The sequence below is a fragment of the Phyllostomus discolor genome, chromosome 4 (genome assembly GCF_004126475.2).
Source record: "Phyllostomus discolor isolate MPI-MPIP mPhyDis1 chromosome 4, mPhyDis1.pri.v3, whole genome shotgun sequence".
Classification (NCBI taxonomy): Eukaryota; Metazoa; Chordata; class Mammalia; order Chiroptera; family Phyllostomidae; genus Phyllostomus; species Phyllostomus discolor.
The window spans coordinates 189,663,598-189,678,530 of NC_040906.2; positions in this window are offsets into that span (position 1 = coordinate 189,663,598).

A 14,933-nucleotide genomic window follows, 5' to 3' on the forward strand; every position below is an offset into this window, starting at 1 on the left:
CCCCTGTCCATTTGTATTCAGATTGCATATTAAGCCTTTATTGAATATATCATTTCAACACATGATCCTATCAGGAACTATCGGCCCATTCAGTAGGCCACCTTTTAATTTTGTTGATGGTTTCCCTTGCTGTGCAAAAGCTTTTCTGTTTCATGTAGTACCATTGGTTTATTTTTGCTTTTGTTGTCTTTTCCTGAGGAAACATATTTAAAAAATATTGCTAAGGCTTATGTCAAAAAGTTTACTGCCTATATTCACTTCTAGGAATTTCATGTTTCAGGTCTTACATTTAAGTCTTTAATCCATTTTCAGGGCTTTTTTGTATATGGTGTAAGCAAGTGATCTGTCTTCATTTTTTGTGTGTATCTTTCCAGTTTCCCATCATTAATTTATTGAATAGAGTGTGCTTTTTTCATTGTATATTCCTGCCTTCTTTGTCGTAAATTAATTGACCATATAGTGTGGTTTAGTTCTTGGCTCTCTGTTCTGTTCCATTGATCTGCATGTCTGTTTTGGTGCCAGTACCATACTGTTTTGATTATTATAGACTTGTAGTATAGTTTGGATTCAGGGACCATCATATTTTCAACTTTGTTCTTCTTTCTCAAGATTGCTTTAATTATTTGTGATCTTGTGTGGTTCCATACAAATCTTTGGTTTATTTGTTCTAGTTATGTGAAAGATGACAATCATATTTTGATAGAAATTGCATTGAATTTGTAGATTGCTCTGGGTACTATGGACATTTTAACCATATTAACTTTTCTAATCGATGAGCTTGATAGATTCTTCCATTTATTTGTGTCATCTTCAATTTCTTTCATCAATGTCATATAGTTTTCAGAGTACAAGTCTTTCACCTCCTTGGTTAAATTTATTCCTAGGTGTCTATTCTTTTTGGCACAACTGCAGATGGAATTGTTTTCTTAATTTCTTTTTCTGATAGTTTGTTATTAGTGTATAGAAACACAACAGATTTCTGCATATTAATTTGGTATCTTGAAATTTTATTGAATTCATTTATTAGTTCTAATAGGTTTTTGGTATAGCATTTAGGGTGTTCTATAAATAGTATTATGTCATCTGCAAATAGTGACAGTTTTAATTCTTTCTTTCCAACCTGGATGTCTTTGATTTCTTTTTCTTCTCTAACTGTTGTGGCTAGTTCTTCTAATACTATGTTGAAGAAATTGATGAGTGGGCATCCTTGTCTTGTTCCTGATTTTAGAGGAAAAGCTTTCATCTTTTCACCATTAAGTATGCTATTTGTGGGTTGTCATATATTGTTTTTATTACGTTATGTTCTCTCTATACCTATTTTGTTGAGAGTTTTTTATTATAAATGAATGTTGAATTTTGTCAAATGCTTTTGCTGCATTTATTGAGATGACCATATGATTTTACCCTTTGTTGTGTTAGTGTGGTGTGTCATGTTTTTGGTTTGCAGACATTGAACCATCCTTGCATTGCTAGAATAAATCCCACTTGATCATGGTGTATAATTCTTTTAATGTACTGCTAATATTTTTGCATTTATATTCATCAGGGATATTGACCTGTAATTTTCCTTTTTATTTTCAGTATTTTTGTCTGGTTTTGGTATCAGGGTAAGTCTGGCCTCATGGAATAAGTTTGGAAGCATTACTTTTCACTTTTCACTTCACTTTTTGGAATAATTTGAGAATAGGTATTAATTATTCTTTAAACGTTTAATAGAATTCACCAGTGAAGTTGTCTGGTCCTGGAATTCTGTTGGAAGTTTTTTGATTACTGATATAATTCTGTTACTGGTAATTGTTCCATTCAGATTTTTGGTTTATTTCTAATTCATTCTTGGGAAAATGATGTTTCTCAAAATTTAGATGCTTTAACCACTTCTTACAGGTTCTCCAGTTTGCTGATGAATAATTGTTCATTGCATTCTCTATGATTCTTTGTATTTATGTGGTGTCAGTTTTAACTTCTCTTTCATTTGATTTCATGTATTTGATCCCTCTCTCTTTTTTCCTTGATCAGTCTGGTTAAAGGTTTGTCAATTTTATCTTTTCAAAGAATCAGCTCTTAGTTTCATTGATCTTTTCTATTGTTTTTTTTAAGTTTCTATTTTATTTATTTCTACTCTAATCTTTATTATTTCCTTCCTTCTACTAACTTTGGGCTGTTTAGTCTTGTTTTTCTAGTTCCTTTAGGTGTAAAGTTAGATTGTTTACTGGAGATTTTTCATGTTTGTTGGAGTGAGCTTGTATTGCTTATAGTTTAAGTTAAGACTAAATGATGAAGCAAGTCTTGAGTCAGGCTAAGACTAAATGATCATCTTCTTCAGGATGCTGTAGAAGGAATTCCAGGTTGAATTGTAAGGTCTTTTCCCCATATAAGATTATGGAACCTTGAGTTAAATAAATCTGATAGAGAATACTTTGGTTTCTGCCACCTTTCTGATTTTAGATGATAATTTGGTTCATCAAATATTCATGAATAACACACTAACTTAAAAGTGAGAGAATGAAAAGTATGGCCTGTTTGTACATTGGAGCCCCTTCATGTTCTATTGGAGGTTCCTCAGACAATAGTGTTGGTGCTTTTAAAAACTGAAATAACACCCAGTCTTATTGTTTTGGATTCCTTTTACATGTACCCCCTTGGTCTCTCTTACATCTTACCTGCCAATATGTTCTTCTGTGTTTTACCCATTCATTTTATCAATTATATCTGATTACAGAGTACTTTTATGGTGGATTGATTTACATTGCAGACTTGAGTGAAATCACCCACACATCAGTTTAGCAATAACCTTTGCAGCCTGAAGTCTTGGACCCTGTATCTGCAATGCTTCAGACATTAGGATGGCCAAAAAATGGTCTATAATTGGTGCTTTGGGTGGGAAGCATATTGCATAAGACACTTTATTTCTTTTAACTCATTAGAAGCTATTTCAAAGATGATACCAAGGTTTATTCCTTACAAAGAAAAGGCACAGATAAAATGGAATCCTCCCCTTCTGTTGGGCATCGCACATATGCTGGGAGAACAGCTGGCATGAGGGTGATTCACAGGCAGCTATTGTCCTTGCACCTGGCTGGGGGTCACAGTCTGGGACTCTAACCCGTGCAGCTGCAGGGATTCTTGTCAGAGTTTTCTGAGCCATAGAAATGGGAAAATCATTTTAGTTATATATAATATAGTAGCCTCCATTAAATACCTCAGATAGGAAGGAAGGATAAAGCAGTAAAATACAATGATTTTGAATAGTCTCCAAACTATTTAGCCCTCTCTTCTATTACCTTAAAAATAACAATCATTGGCTGAAAAAAATAAAATAGAAGAGATATTTGAATAAGAGAAAAATCTGGGGCTAAATGTTACTCTTTGAATATGTATGAATGCTGTGTGCTTTGTTATTTGAAGGTACAACTAAGACACCCATCCCACATAAAATAAGCATCTGAAAAAGGGGTTATGAAAAAAGAAGAGCATGGACATGCTTATTCTGATAGGAAAGAAATTAGACTTGTAATTCAGACCTATTATATATCTCATATAAATAACCTATAATTTATTCTATTCGCTTCCCTTCCCTTTCCTTCCTATTCTCTTCTAGTTCTCTTTTCCTTCTTTCTTCTTTGCCTTCACAAAGATTTCCTAAATGCTATTTGTGAATAAGGCATCGTCAAATCTACAAGAAGACAGCAGCTTCATATAGCTTCTGCTATAGCCATATATGTTAGGATGGTCCCAGCAGGGTGAGCTGACAATGGAAAACAATGATGGGTATTGAGGAGTGGGAGAGATTGCGTTCTGCCAGAAGTCAGGGAAGGGCATCGAGGGAAAGAGCAGTAGAAACAGAATGAAGGCAGGTCTGCTTGTGAGAGACTTTGGAGGCAGAATCCATAGTGTCTGAAAATTCCGTGAGTAAAGTGTGCAAAAGTGAGCCAGAGTCAACGATGCCTTCGGCTTTTCCATTTTCATGGGTTCCTCACAGAATCAGGAAAGCACAGAAGCCTCTGTTCTTGCTTCACCCCAGCTGTGAAGTAGGATGGAACACTACTCCTGGTTCCCCAAAGAGAGTCCTCTCCAGTGCTGAGAGGTTGGTGTTTTCCCTGTGGTGTTATATTTGTATATGTGAGTACATGGAGACTGGGGTGCGTGAAAGAGTTGCAGAGCAAGATTTTCAATGGATGAAGGGGTTGTCTACTAAATTTTTCTCCCCCAAATCCCTTTCCTCCCTCACCCCCAGTTGATGAGTCTCTTGTTTTTTCGTCTTCCTTCCCTTTCATGAAACCCCCAGCTTCCTCCCCTTTGTTTTTCCACACCTACCTTTCCACTCCCATGCATAGAAATGTGTCTCACCCCAACTTCTCCTCACCCATCACTTAATACTACCTTCAAGTGCCTGCAGTTCTGGGGATGACTTCATTTGTGCTCAGCAAACAAAAGATCCTTAGTCTGAAAGATCCACCCTCTTTACATGGTGGCAGATGGATCTTCAATCCTTGGCTTTTATTTCTGTCACACACAAAAATGTTATCAACCTTACTGGATAAAGCACTGCTGGGTAAGATTTTTAAATATCCTTTTGTAATCTCAGCAACTCATCACATGTACTCAGAGATAAAGTCAACGCAAATGTTTCTGAATGCTCTCCGAGGTGGCTGGCAAGTAGGATCATGTCTGATTTCTCTTCTCTGCCAATCATTCTCATTTCATGCATTTCCTCTGTGGGGAGTTAACACTATCCTTCGTTATCTGGCGTTAGCCCCAGTCACATTGCCAGGAAGGCCTCTCTGCCGCTCATCAGCCTGTCTGCGAGGTGCACGGAGGCTGCTCTGCCCCATCAGTTAAGGAGGTAGTCATGCTCTAAGCAGCTGGGAAATGCTACTTCCCTTCTACACCTGCGGGAGCACTGCAAGGAAATACTACTTTTAGAAAACCAACCCCAGAAGTATGTTACATTTTCTGTGCTTTTCCTTCCCTTCAAGACAAATTTTGTCGCTTCCCTTTTATTAAACGGGTTAGAAATCTAAGACTTTTGTTAGACACCAGATGTGTGGATTATTTTAGGTTGAGAACTTTTTTTGGGAACCGTCCTGCCTGGTTTCAGAAGCTGTAACCCCCACATGGCTAAGGCTGAGTGAGCAACCTTCGGACCATAAGCCACTAAGGAGACAAAGCTTATCTCCCTGGCAGGAGCACCACTTCTGCTCCTTTTTCTTCACCCTGCCTGGCCCCCAGTGCTTGGTCGGTTAGCCAATGACAGGTAAGATTCTCCAAGGGTGGGACGGCCTAAGACAGGCACAATCACAGAGAGGCCCCAGGGAAGAACTTGGGGGGCTATAGCAAAAGGGGGTGATGGACTCTTGCCCCTCAGCTTTGACATAGCCTGAATCCTCATTCTGTCTGTGAGAAGTCTCCTAATCTCTTGGCTGCCTTAATTCTACTGCCTGACTTAAGTCTGAAACAACGACGGAGAGTGGTGCAGCCCTGTGCTAGAAAGGGCGGGTTCTCCAGGTGATCAGGCCTGAGAAAGAATATGTAAAATCCTGTGAAACCTGCTTTGCTAAGAATGCTCTCCATTAAATGATAAGTGTTCCAGCAGGAAATGAGTTTATTTCCTAAAGTCTTGTAGCCCTTTAGCTAATAGACCCTGACTCAGAATAGGCCCTCAGAGTTCTTTGTATGTTATCTGTTGTTTGATCCTTACTGCCTAACAATGATTAATGAGCTTTACCTGTATTCCTGTGCAAAATGAACCTAATAAAAACCCATTGAGGAAAAGGCTCTTGGCCCTTCTCCTTTGAGAGATCGGTCACCTTTCCTCCCCAAGCAAATCATGTCTTGGTAAACTTATTCTCATCTGTGGCAGCTGGGGGTGGGGAGCCTGTGGATGGAACCACCCCCACAAACTTTTTCTCCTTACTCTTTCTCTGTTATTAGGCAGAAATGTAACTTGATTGTATTTTTTAAAAATGTAGCTTAACATGAAACCAGAACTAATTCTCAAAGAACTCCTTTTGTTCTGTGGTCTTGGATTTCTGACGGAAGACTACTATAAACTTAATATAACTCTAAACCCTCATCAATCCTTTGGGCAACCACTCTTCGAGTAGGCAGACTCTATATCCTTATTTGTCATTTTATTTCATTTTAAGGGTGAACTGGCATATGTAAACTACAAAAAAGTGAAAATCTTTCACTTTGTGTGTGTTTTTTAATTCTTTTATTGTTGTTCAAGTACAGTTGTCTGCATTGACCCCCCACCACTCACCCCTGTACCTCAGCCATCCCCACCTCCCTCCCTTGCTTCCACTCTCCCCCGCCCTTGGTTTTGTCCATGTGTCCTTTATAGTTGTCCCTGAAAATCCTTTCCCCCATTATCCTCTCCGGCCTCCCCTCTGGTTACTGTCAGATTGTTCTTTATTTCAATGTCTCTGGTTATATTTTACTTGCTTGTTTGTTTTGTCCATTAGGTTCCAGTTAAAGGTGAGATCATATAGTATTTGTCCCTCGGTGTTTTAATTGTTTAATGGGAATTTTTCTGTGATAACAAATCTCTTTTAAAACAATATCCCATCCATAATAAAAATTTGACTTCTAAGAGTTAGGTGTTTGCAGCAAAACCTGCCTGTTTCCTTTGAAAACTGAACAGAAGTCTTTGGCCCCGTTCTTGATGGGGATGTCTGCTCCAACTCTGAATAATGAGATTGCAATTGTGTCCCCTCGTTCTCTCATGGCGTTTGACGCATATTTCTGTCACTGTACTTACCACAGCGTAATGACATTTTCTGCTTAAGTGAACCCCTGTAAAATTGCTTTCACTGAAACTTGACTTTGATGATAAGCCATCAGCCCACACTGAGATATGTTAGTGGAAATAGCTCCTTTGCTATAAGGATATTATTGAGGATGGTCTTCAGTGTATCACATATTCTTGCATCTTCAGGATCCTTGTGAGTTTGTTTGGCTTTATATCCAGACTACTACATCCTGAACAATTGGTCTGCTTTTGTCAGCTTCTATCTGGTGGAACCTGCAGATTGTGTAACTGATTGTGTTTTTCCTTGTACAGAGATTGCTGAAAGGCTGAGAGCCAAATTCCTGATGAATCCTTAGCAAGTCCACGTAGGCCTTTATTGTATTTATTTTGTGCATTAGCTTGCCTCTGATCCCATCATTGCTTTCCTTTGCTTTAATCTTTCTCACTTACTTCTAATAAACTTTATTTTCTTGTGTTGCACATCTCATTGTTCTTACTGTAAGTCCTTTCAGAGAAAGGCATGGGAATACAGACACCTCTGCACTTCCCTCCCAGCAGGCTATGAGTTCCTGGACAGTGGACTGGGGTTGTTTCTTTATCACTTTGTACTGCATCTCTCAAAAACCTTCATTATATGCTCATTAAATAGTTTTGAAAATTAACCAAATGAAATTTCCATCATAAAATAGAAAATAAGAATGGTAGTTTGAGCAATGTCACTTTTCTTTTCTGTAACAAGACAAAGGGAAAAGACTGTGAATCAAATCGTCACCTACAGATGGGAAGGCAGAAGATATTTTTTATGTGAGTCAAAGATGAATAGTTGGACGAAGTAAAAATTCCTTTTTTTTCACCTGTTGAAACTATGGTCATGACATTTTTGTGTCTTATAAACCAAGGAAAATGAAAGGTTTTTGCATCTATCACAGAGCTCTGCAGAGAACCGATATAAATACATGTTGAGTTCAGTCTACCTTCCTGGATAGCTGGTTGGGAAACAGAGTTATCTAGACTGGTTGGCAGATGGTGAGCACTTTTTTTTTAAATCTCAGACTGGAACCTAAAAACGTCTTGGTAAACCTTTAAACTCAGGATTGTTGACTAAATCCAGAGTTGGTGCAAAAGATATCCAGCTTACTAGGCAATGTGTTTTAATGACAAGGTGTCCAATTTTACCTAGAATTGTTAAGTCTTGATTAATAATAAATTAATTTTGTTCTTTAAAAGCAAATAAACCAACATAGTAATTATTGGGTTCTTTTACCCCAATGAACTTAGAAGATACTGACAGCTTATTTGTAGGTATTGAAATTCCCCGTATTCACGTACATGAAATAAGATGTTGATGAGATGGTGTTTCATTAAAACGAAGAGTTTTGTCTTTAGGTCCTATGATTTCTTCTTTCATAATGTCTGCCACACACACCCTTTTCCCTGTTAACCACTTAGTCTGACACTCTCATGATCTCACCCCAGCAATGATGCAGTAGATTTTCAGCTGGCTCCCTGTCACCAGTTTTGTCACCAATTTGCTTTTCTAGAAACTCGATCCTGAGTGTTACTGTCAGACTATTCTTCCAAAAATGCTGTTTTTATCATATCATTAAAAAAATTGGTAGCTGGCAATAACTTTTTCTTTTTTTTAATATATTTTATTGATTATGCTATTACAGTTGTCCCATTTCCCCCTTCACTCCCCTCCACCTTGTACCCCCTCTCCCACCCACGTTCCCCCCCTTTAGTCCATGTCCATGTGTCATACTTATGAGTTCTTTAGCTTCTACTTTTCCCGTACTATTCTTGCCCTCCCCCTATCTATTTTCAACCTACATTCTATGCTACTTATTCTCTATACCTTTTCCCCCTCTCTCCTCCTCCCACTACCCTGTTGCTGTCCCTCTATGTGATCTCCATTTCTGTGGTTCTGTTCCTGTTCTAGTTGTTTGCTTAGTTTCTTTTGGTTTTGCTTTAGGTGTGGTTGTTAATAATTGTGAGTTTGCTGTCCTTTTACTATACATGTCTTTTCTTTATCTTCTTTTCTTAGATAAGTCCCTTTAGCATTTCATAAAGTAAGGGCTTGGTGATGATGAACTCCTTTAATTTGACCTTATCTGAAAAGCACTTTATCTTCTCTTCCATTCTAAATGAGAGCTTTGCTGGATAGAGCAATCTGGGATGTAGGCCCTTGTCTTTCATGACTTGGAATATTTCTTTCCAGCCCCTTCTTGCCTGTAAGGTCTCTTTTGAAAAATCAGCTGACAGTCTGATGGGAACTCCTTTGTAGGTGACTGTCCCCTTATCTCTTGCTGCTTCTAGGATTCTCTCCTTCATTTTTACCTTGGCTAAAGTAATTATGATGTGCCTTGGTGTGTTTCTTTTTGGGTCCAACTTCTTTGGGGCTCTCTGCGCTCCTTGGATTTCTTGGAAGACTGTTCCCTTTGCCAGTTTGGGGAAGTTCTCCTTTATTATTTGTTCAAATAACTTTTCCACTTGTTGGTCTTCCCCTTCTGGTACCCCTATAATTCGGATGTTGGAACGTTTAAAGGTGTCCTTGATGGTCTTAAGCTTTTCTTCGATTTTTTGAATTCTTATTTCATCATGCTTTCCTGCTTGGTTGATTCTATCTTCCTTCTGGTCCACTGTGTTGTTTTGAGACTCAGATTCCTTCCTTTCACTATTGGCTCTCCTCCGTGTATCTTCCTGCATCCCTTTTATGGTAATCTGCATTTTTTCATGTAATTTGCATCCAAAATCAACCAGTTCCGTGAGCTTCCTGATCACCAGTGTTTTGAACTGTGCATCTGATAGATTGGCTATTTCTTGGTCACTCAAAACGATGAGTCCTGGGGGACTGATCTGTTCTGCTGGAAACATGTCTTCTGTCTTTCCCTGTCTCTCCTATTATTTTATTTATTTATTTATTTTTTCTCCGGTCTGGTCTCTCCTGTTATGGTAGGGGGCGGAGCCTTAGGTGTTCACCGGGGCTGGGTGCCCCAGTCGCTAGATTGTGACGTTATATGTGGGGGCAGGGGCGGGAGCGGGGACAGGAGGGATCAATGGCGACCGTTCCGTACTCCTGGAGCCAGACACTTCCCTGGGCTTCTGGGCTGTGAGCTCTGCCCTGGTCCACAGTCGCTGCCCCACTGATTCCCCCAGCCGCTGCTTGCGTACTCAGGGATCACTGCTGCACTCCTGCGCTCCCGCTCCCCGGATTGATGTCACGCTGATTTTGCGCCAAATTTCCCCTGACCTACGCGCGCCTGCGACCCGCGCCAGCCCCCGAGCCCACTCGGCTAGTCGTCCCCTACCAGTCTGGATGTACGGGTCTACTTCAACTTCTTGGCTGTCCGACTTCCATTTAGATAAATCCTCTGACAGTTCTGATATTATGACTGCAAATCATTGTTGTAAATTATTGTTGTTCTGTTCTTCGTTGTGCGAGGAGGTATGGTGCGTCCACCTATTCCTGCATCTTGCTGGAAGTCCCGGTAGCTGGCAATAACTTTTTATGTCCACACAAATCCACTCAGAATTCTTGGGCAAAGCATTACTTTTTCATCAGCTCCTCCCACCCTGGCTTCCCACTGTGCACACCAGAGTGCGCTCTGTTGCAGTCTTAGCGTCCTGCAGGGATGCCTGGTTCTGACGTTCCCTGCAAAGTACTGTATTTGCCTGCAACAGAAAGTAGGGTGTGGTTTGCCCCTGGAAGAGAGGAGAGGGGTGTGTTAGAAATGGTTTATCCTTGGCTTAGAACTAGTGTTGATTTTTGGAAAAAATCTTGTTTACAGTTAGAAGGAGGAAAGTTAAATAGCAATAGTGAGCATGAACTTTAAATGCTTCTAATAAATGATAATACTTACAGTTTATTGAGAGCTTACTACGTGCTAAGCACTACACAAAAATTATCTATCTTAATTCCAAACTAGATACCATTATTATTCTTATTTCATGAATATGTTGCCCAAGGTCACGCAGCTCATAAGCCAAGACGGAAACCCAGGAAGTTTGGCTTTATGCAGACACCTAACCACGAAACTGTAATAACTCTTAACAGAACCTGAATCTAGTGTTCCCCCTGAAACCTGAGAAATGGCGGCTCTAGGAAATAACAAAGAATGTTTTGGGCTTATGTGATGGAAGAAATTTTCTCTGTAAAGAAAGCATTTTTTTCAGAACCAAAGCATGCTCTAGCATGAGCCCTTACTCGCCATGGTAGACCACACCCCCACCCGGCCACTTTCACTTTTGCTTGGCTGCTCCGGCTGTTGTCCAGACGTTTGGTTTCACAGAGCAAACTCACAGTTCAGTGCGCGCCATGTTTACCCCCGATCAGACCACTGGCAGCAGTACTAAAATCTGAGAGTGTTGTGGAATTACTTCGGAGTGGGGTCCGTGCTGCGATCTTTTCTGGGAGCCTCTTGACTATTCCCAATTTGACAGTTTTAATGGTGCAAAAAATGGCACAAGATAGAAAGGCAGTAGAATAAGTATCTCGTCATTTAAAGGAGAAGCTTCCAGTAGCAATGTGACCCTGGTATACAAATAGGAAACGCTGACTAGGGGCCAGCTGAACACTGGGAACGCCCAGGCTTAGGATTCAGGCTCAAAAAGGCGTTGTACACGGGAGGCTGCCTCAGTAGCTTAAGGCAGTGCATCCAAGTCCTATTGGCCCGTAGAGCCCACTGTTCACATCTCTTTCCAGCCTTGAGTTCAGTGGCTTAGTTGGTAGCCTAAAATTGACTGTGGTTGGAGTATTTAGACCATGGGCAAATGTAAACACTGCTAAGTCAAGGCTCCCTCCCCTGCCCCTCCTCAGTGGTTTAACAAAAGCATACCACTGAAACTCCCCCAACAGGTGTTTAGAACAGCAGCTATGCAGTATTTCTCACAATTCTGTGGATTGACTGGGCTCCTCTTTGCAGTCTGCTCTGTGTGGTGGAGCCACGGTGACTCAAACGGCTGCATTCCGCGAGGAAAGGATTCCTCAGCCTTGGCACTACATTTGGTGCTGGATAGTGTACTGTTGCGGAGGCTGTCCTGTGCACTGTATGATTCTAGCAACATCCCTGGCCTCAACTTATTAGATGCTAGTAGTAGCAGCCAAAAACGTCCCCAGGAGGCAAAATTGCCAAGGCTGAGAAACACCAAGTTAGGAACTTGACTGAGACTAGAACATCAAAGATGGCTTCCCATCTTCCAGATGTTTCAAATCCTTTGTTTAAATTTTTTTATTCATGACATTGGTTAAAAGATAGTAAGGCAGACTTTATTTAGGAAACTACTACAATGGGGTTTGTAATGGGGGAGAGGGATGGGGCTCAACTCAATACAACAAGGACAAGTGGGAATTTATAGCCAGGGAGCAGGGTGGGGGTCAGTGGTAGAAAATTACTAAGAGGAAACATCAGGGGTAGAGAGATTTGGGTTAAATTGATTTCGCATGATCCTTGCTGAAGGCAGACCAGGGATGGTAAGATATCAAGCGTGATCTGATGCCAAGAGTGGGTATTTTTGATAAAATGACTTAGCAGAATTCTTGCTGAAATTGGACTAAGCAGGCCAAGGACAGACTCCAAGGTGAGGGCTTCATCAAAAAGAGGACTCAGAGTTGCTTCACTTGGGTTTAGCCAGAGTCTTTCTCACCTTCTCCATGTGGCCTCTCATCATTTCATAGTCTGGTTCAAGCTCCTTCATAGTATGCTGACTGGCCTTCATGGAGTAAGAGCAAAAGCTAGGCTGAGAACTGGAGCAACACCACTTGTGCTGCATTTCTAATTGGTCAAAGCAAGTCACAAACCCAGGCCCCATTCAAGGGCAGGGGAAAACTACACCACTTAAAGGGAGGAGTAGCAAGTCTGTGGCCATCTTTAATGCATGCAGTATCATATCTGCATGCAAGGACTCGGGATTGATTTTTTTTGTGGAAGGAAAGAAAATTTTGAGAGCGAATTCTATTCAGTATCAATCAAAATTAACTCTAGAAACACATATAACAGTTATTGCTACTGGGCTGAAGGTGAGACTGATTATTTATATGATGTAAAGAAAAAATGCATCACATTAAGAGGGTACAAGGCAATGTATTTCTATAGTATTCATTACATCAAAGGTTCTCAACAAGAGTTGGAAGTCTCTTCTGGTTATAATATTGGTAAACACGTCTTTGCATTTTAGAAAATGTAGTCCTCACCAGGTTGTTGACACTAATTTTCATTCAACAGAACAATGATAGCATGATTGATATTTCTGAAACTGGGAGCAGTGCTGTGAATGTTCAACTGTTTTACCTTATTCAGAATTAATACTTAATATATTCATATAATTACAACAGTTGGACTGTAGAGTTTTAAAGGTATTTGCCAAGGCATTTTCTAAAGAACTGGTTGTTTACAAGGGGGATCTGGTATCTGCCTTTTCACCTGACTTTTCACCATGGCATCAACTCACTTGGATGTTGATGCTGGAATTAGGTTTTGTTTTGGGGTGTTATATTTTTTTGCACTAAGGTGCTATTTCCCACCCCCCCAAAGTATTTAGCAGAACTCTGGTCTTGCAGGTGTTAATTGGTTTACACATAAAGAGATTCACAGGCTGTATAAACTTGGGAAATTCTAAGTTGAGAGTAAGTAGGTTTCCTTACTGCTGGACTTTTTAGGATCTTTACTATACTAATGTATATTATGACTCATAAAAAAGTGTTTTCTAGATTTGTTTAACCACAGAAATAGAGGCACGTCTTATATAACAAGGGTTCCTCAGGATACTCTTGGTAGAAATTGTTCTAAGCGGAAATAAAGGAGGAGGAGGAATCTTGGGAGAGAATTCTATTTGAGCTCAATCAAAATTAACTCCAGAAACAGGCACAGCAATACCCTTGGTTAGCACTTAAAAAACTGTCCTTGAAGCAGGTCCTTGGGTCCAATATTCTATACTGTGTGTCTAAGTGTCAATAATGTTTTGAACACAGGGGACTGAAACAATTTTAAACAATTATTTTACAAAAGTTACGTTAAATTAATGAAGTTTAATCAGCCAACATCACCAAAAATTCATTCATTAAAACAGTAACTTAGAAAATTATACTTGAACAACAATGTAAAAAAACCCCCAAATCACCCCCCCGCAGTAACTTAGAAAGGAAGAACCAGAAGTTTATACCTTTTCTAACTCTCCTTGTCTTATTGACAAGTAAAAATTGTGTATATTTATGGCGTACCAAGGCAAAAGCTTTGATATAGGTATACACTGTGAAATGATTACTATAATCCACCCTTCTTGTCTTATAAACTAAACTTGAAGTGGTTAGAAATGAAAATTTGGATTGTAAGAAATACAGTAACATACTGGTGGTTGGCAGCTTCTAAAATGGTTTTCGATGTCCCTGTCCCCGTGTATTCAGGCCCTTGCATAAAACTCTCCCCTCGAGCGTGGGCTCAGCCTGGTGACTTCGCTCAGCCCTGGTGACCAGCAACAGGGGTGGATGTTACCTCTGCGGTTAGGTTACAAACAAGACTGGCTTCTGCCTTCCTCACTCTCTTCTTCTCTCTTGCTGGCTCACTTGGATGAAGCCAGTTCCCCTATGCAGAGGCATACCTGAGGGAGGCCTGAGCCAGCAGCCCGTGGAACTGAATCCTACCAACTACCTCCAGAGTGACTGTGGAAAGGGGTCCTCCCCCAGCCAAGCTTTGACAGGACGGGACTGCAGCCTTGTGAGAGATCCTGAGCCCGAGGACCCAGCTAAGCCATGCCCAGTTCCCGACACAGAAGCTGTGAGATAATACATGTTTGTTGTTCTGAGCCACTAAATTGTGGGGTAATTTGTTAGGCAGCAGTGGATAACTAGCATGGTATTAAAACAGGTATTTAGGGAGGGCTAAGGCTGTATTATCCAAATCACACCTTGCAGACAGCCAAAGGAGAGACCAAAGCATGGTGGTTAAATCGAGCTTTAGAATGGCAGCATCGAAAACTACTGATGTAATTGGGAAGAAACACAGAGAATTGTGAGGATGAAATCTAGGGGATAACAATCTGAATTTTCAGTGCCACTCCCAGAGGAGATATCAGAAATACAAGACGTACAACGTGATAATTGCATGGCCACTGCAATTCCTGAAGAAAATATTGCTATCATATGTCTCCTTGTTGTTAAGAACTAGCTTCTAATAGAGCCACCCCCTTT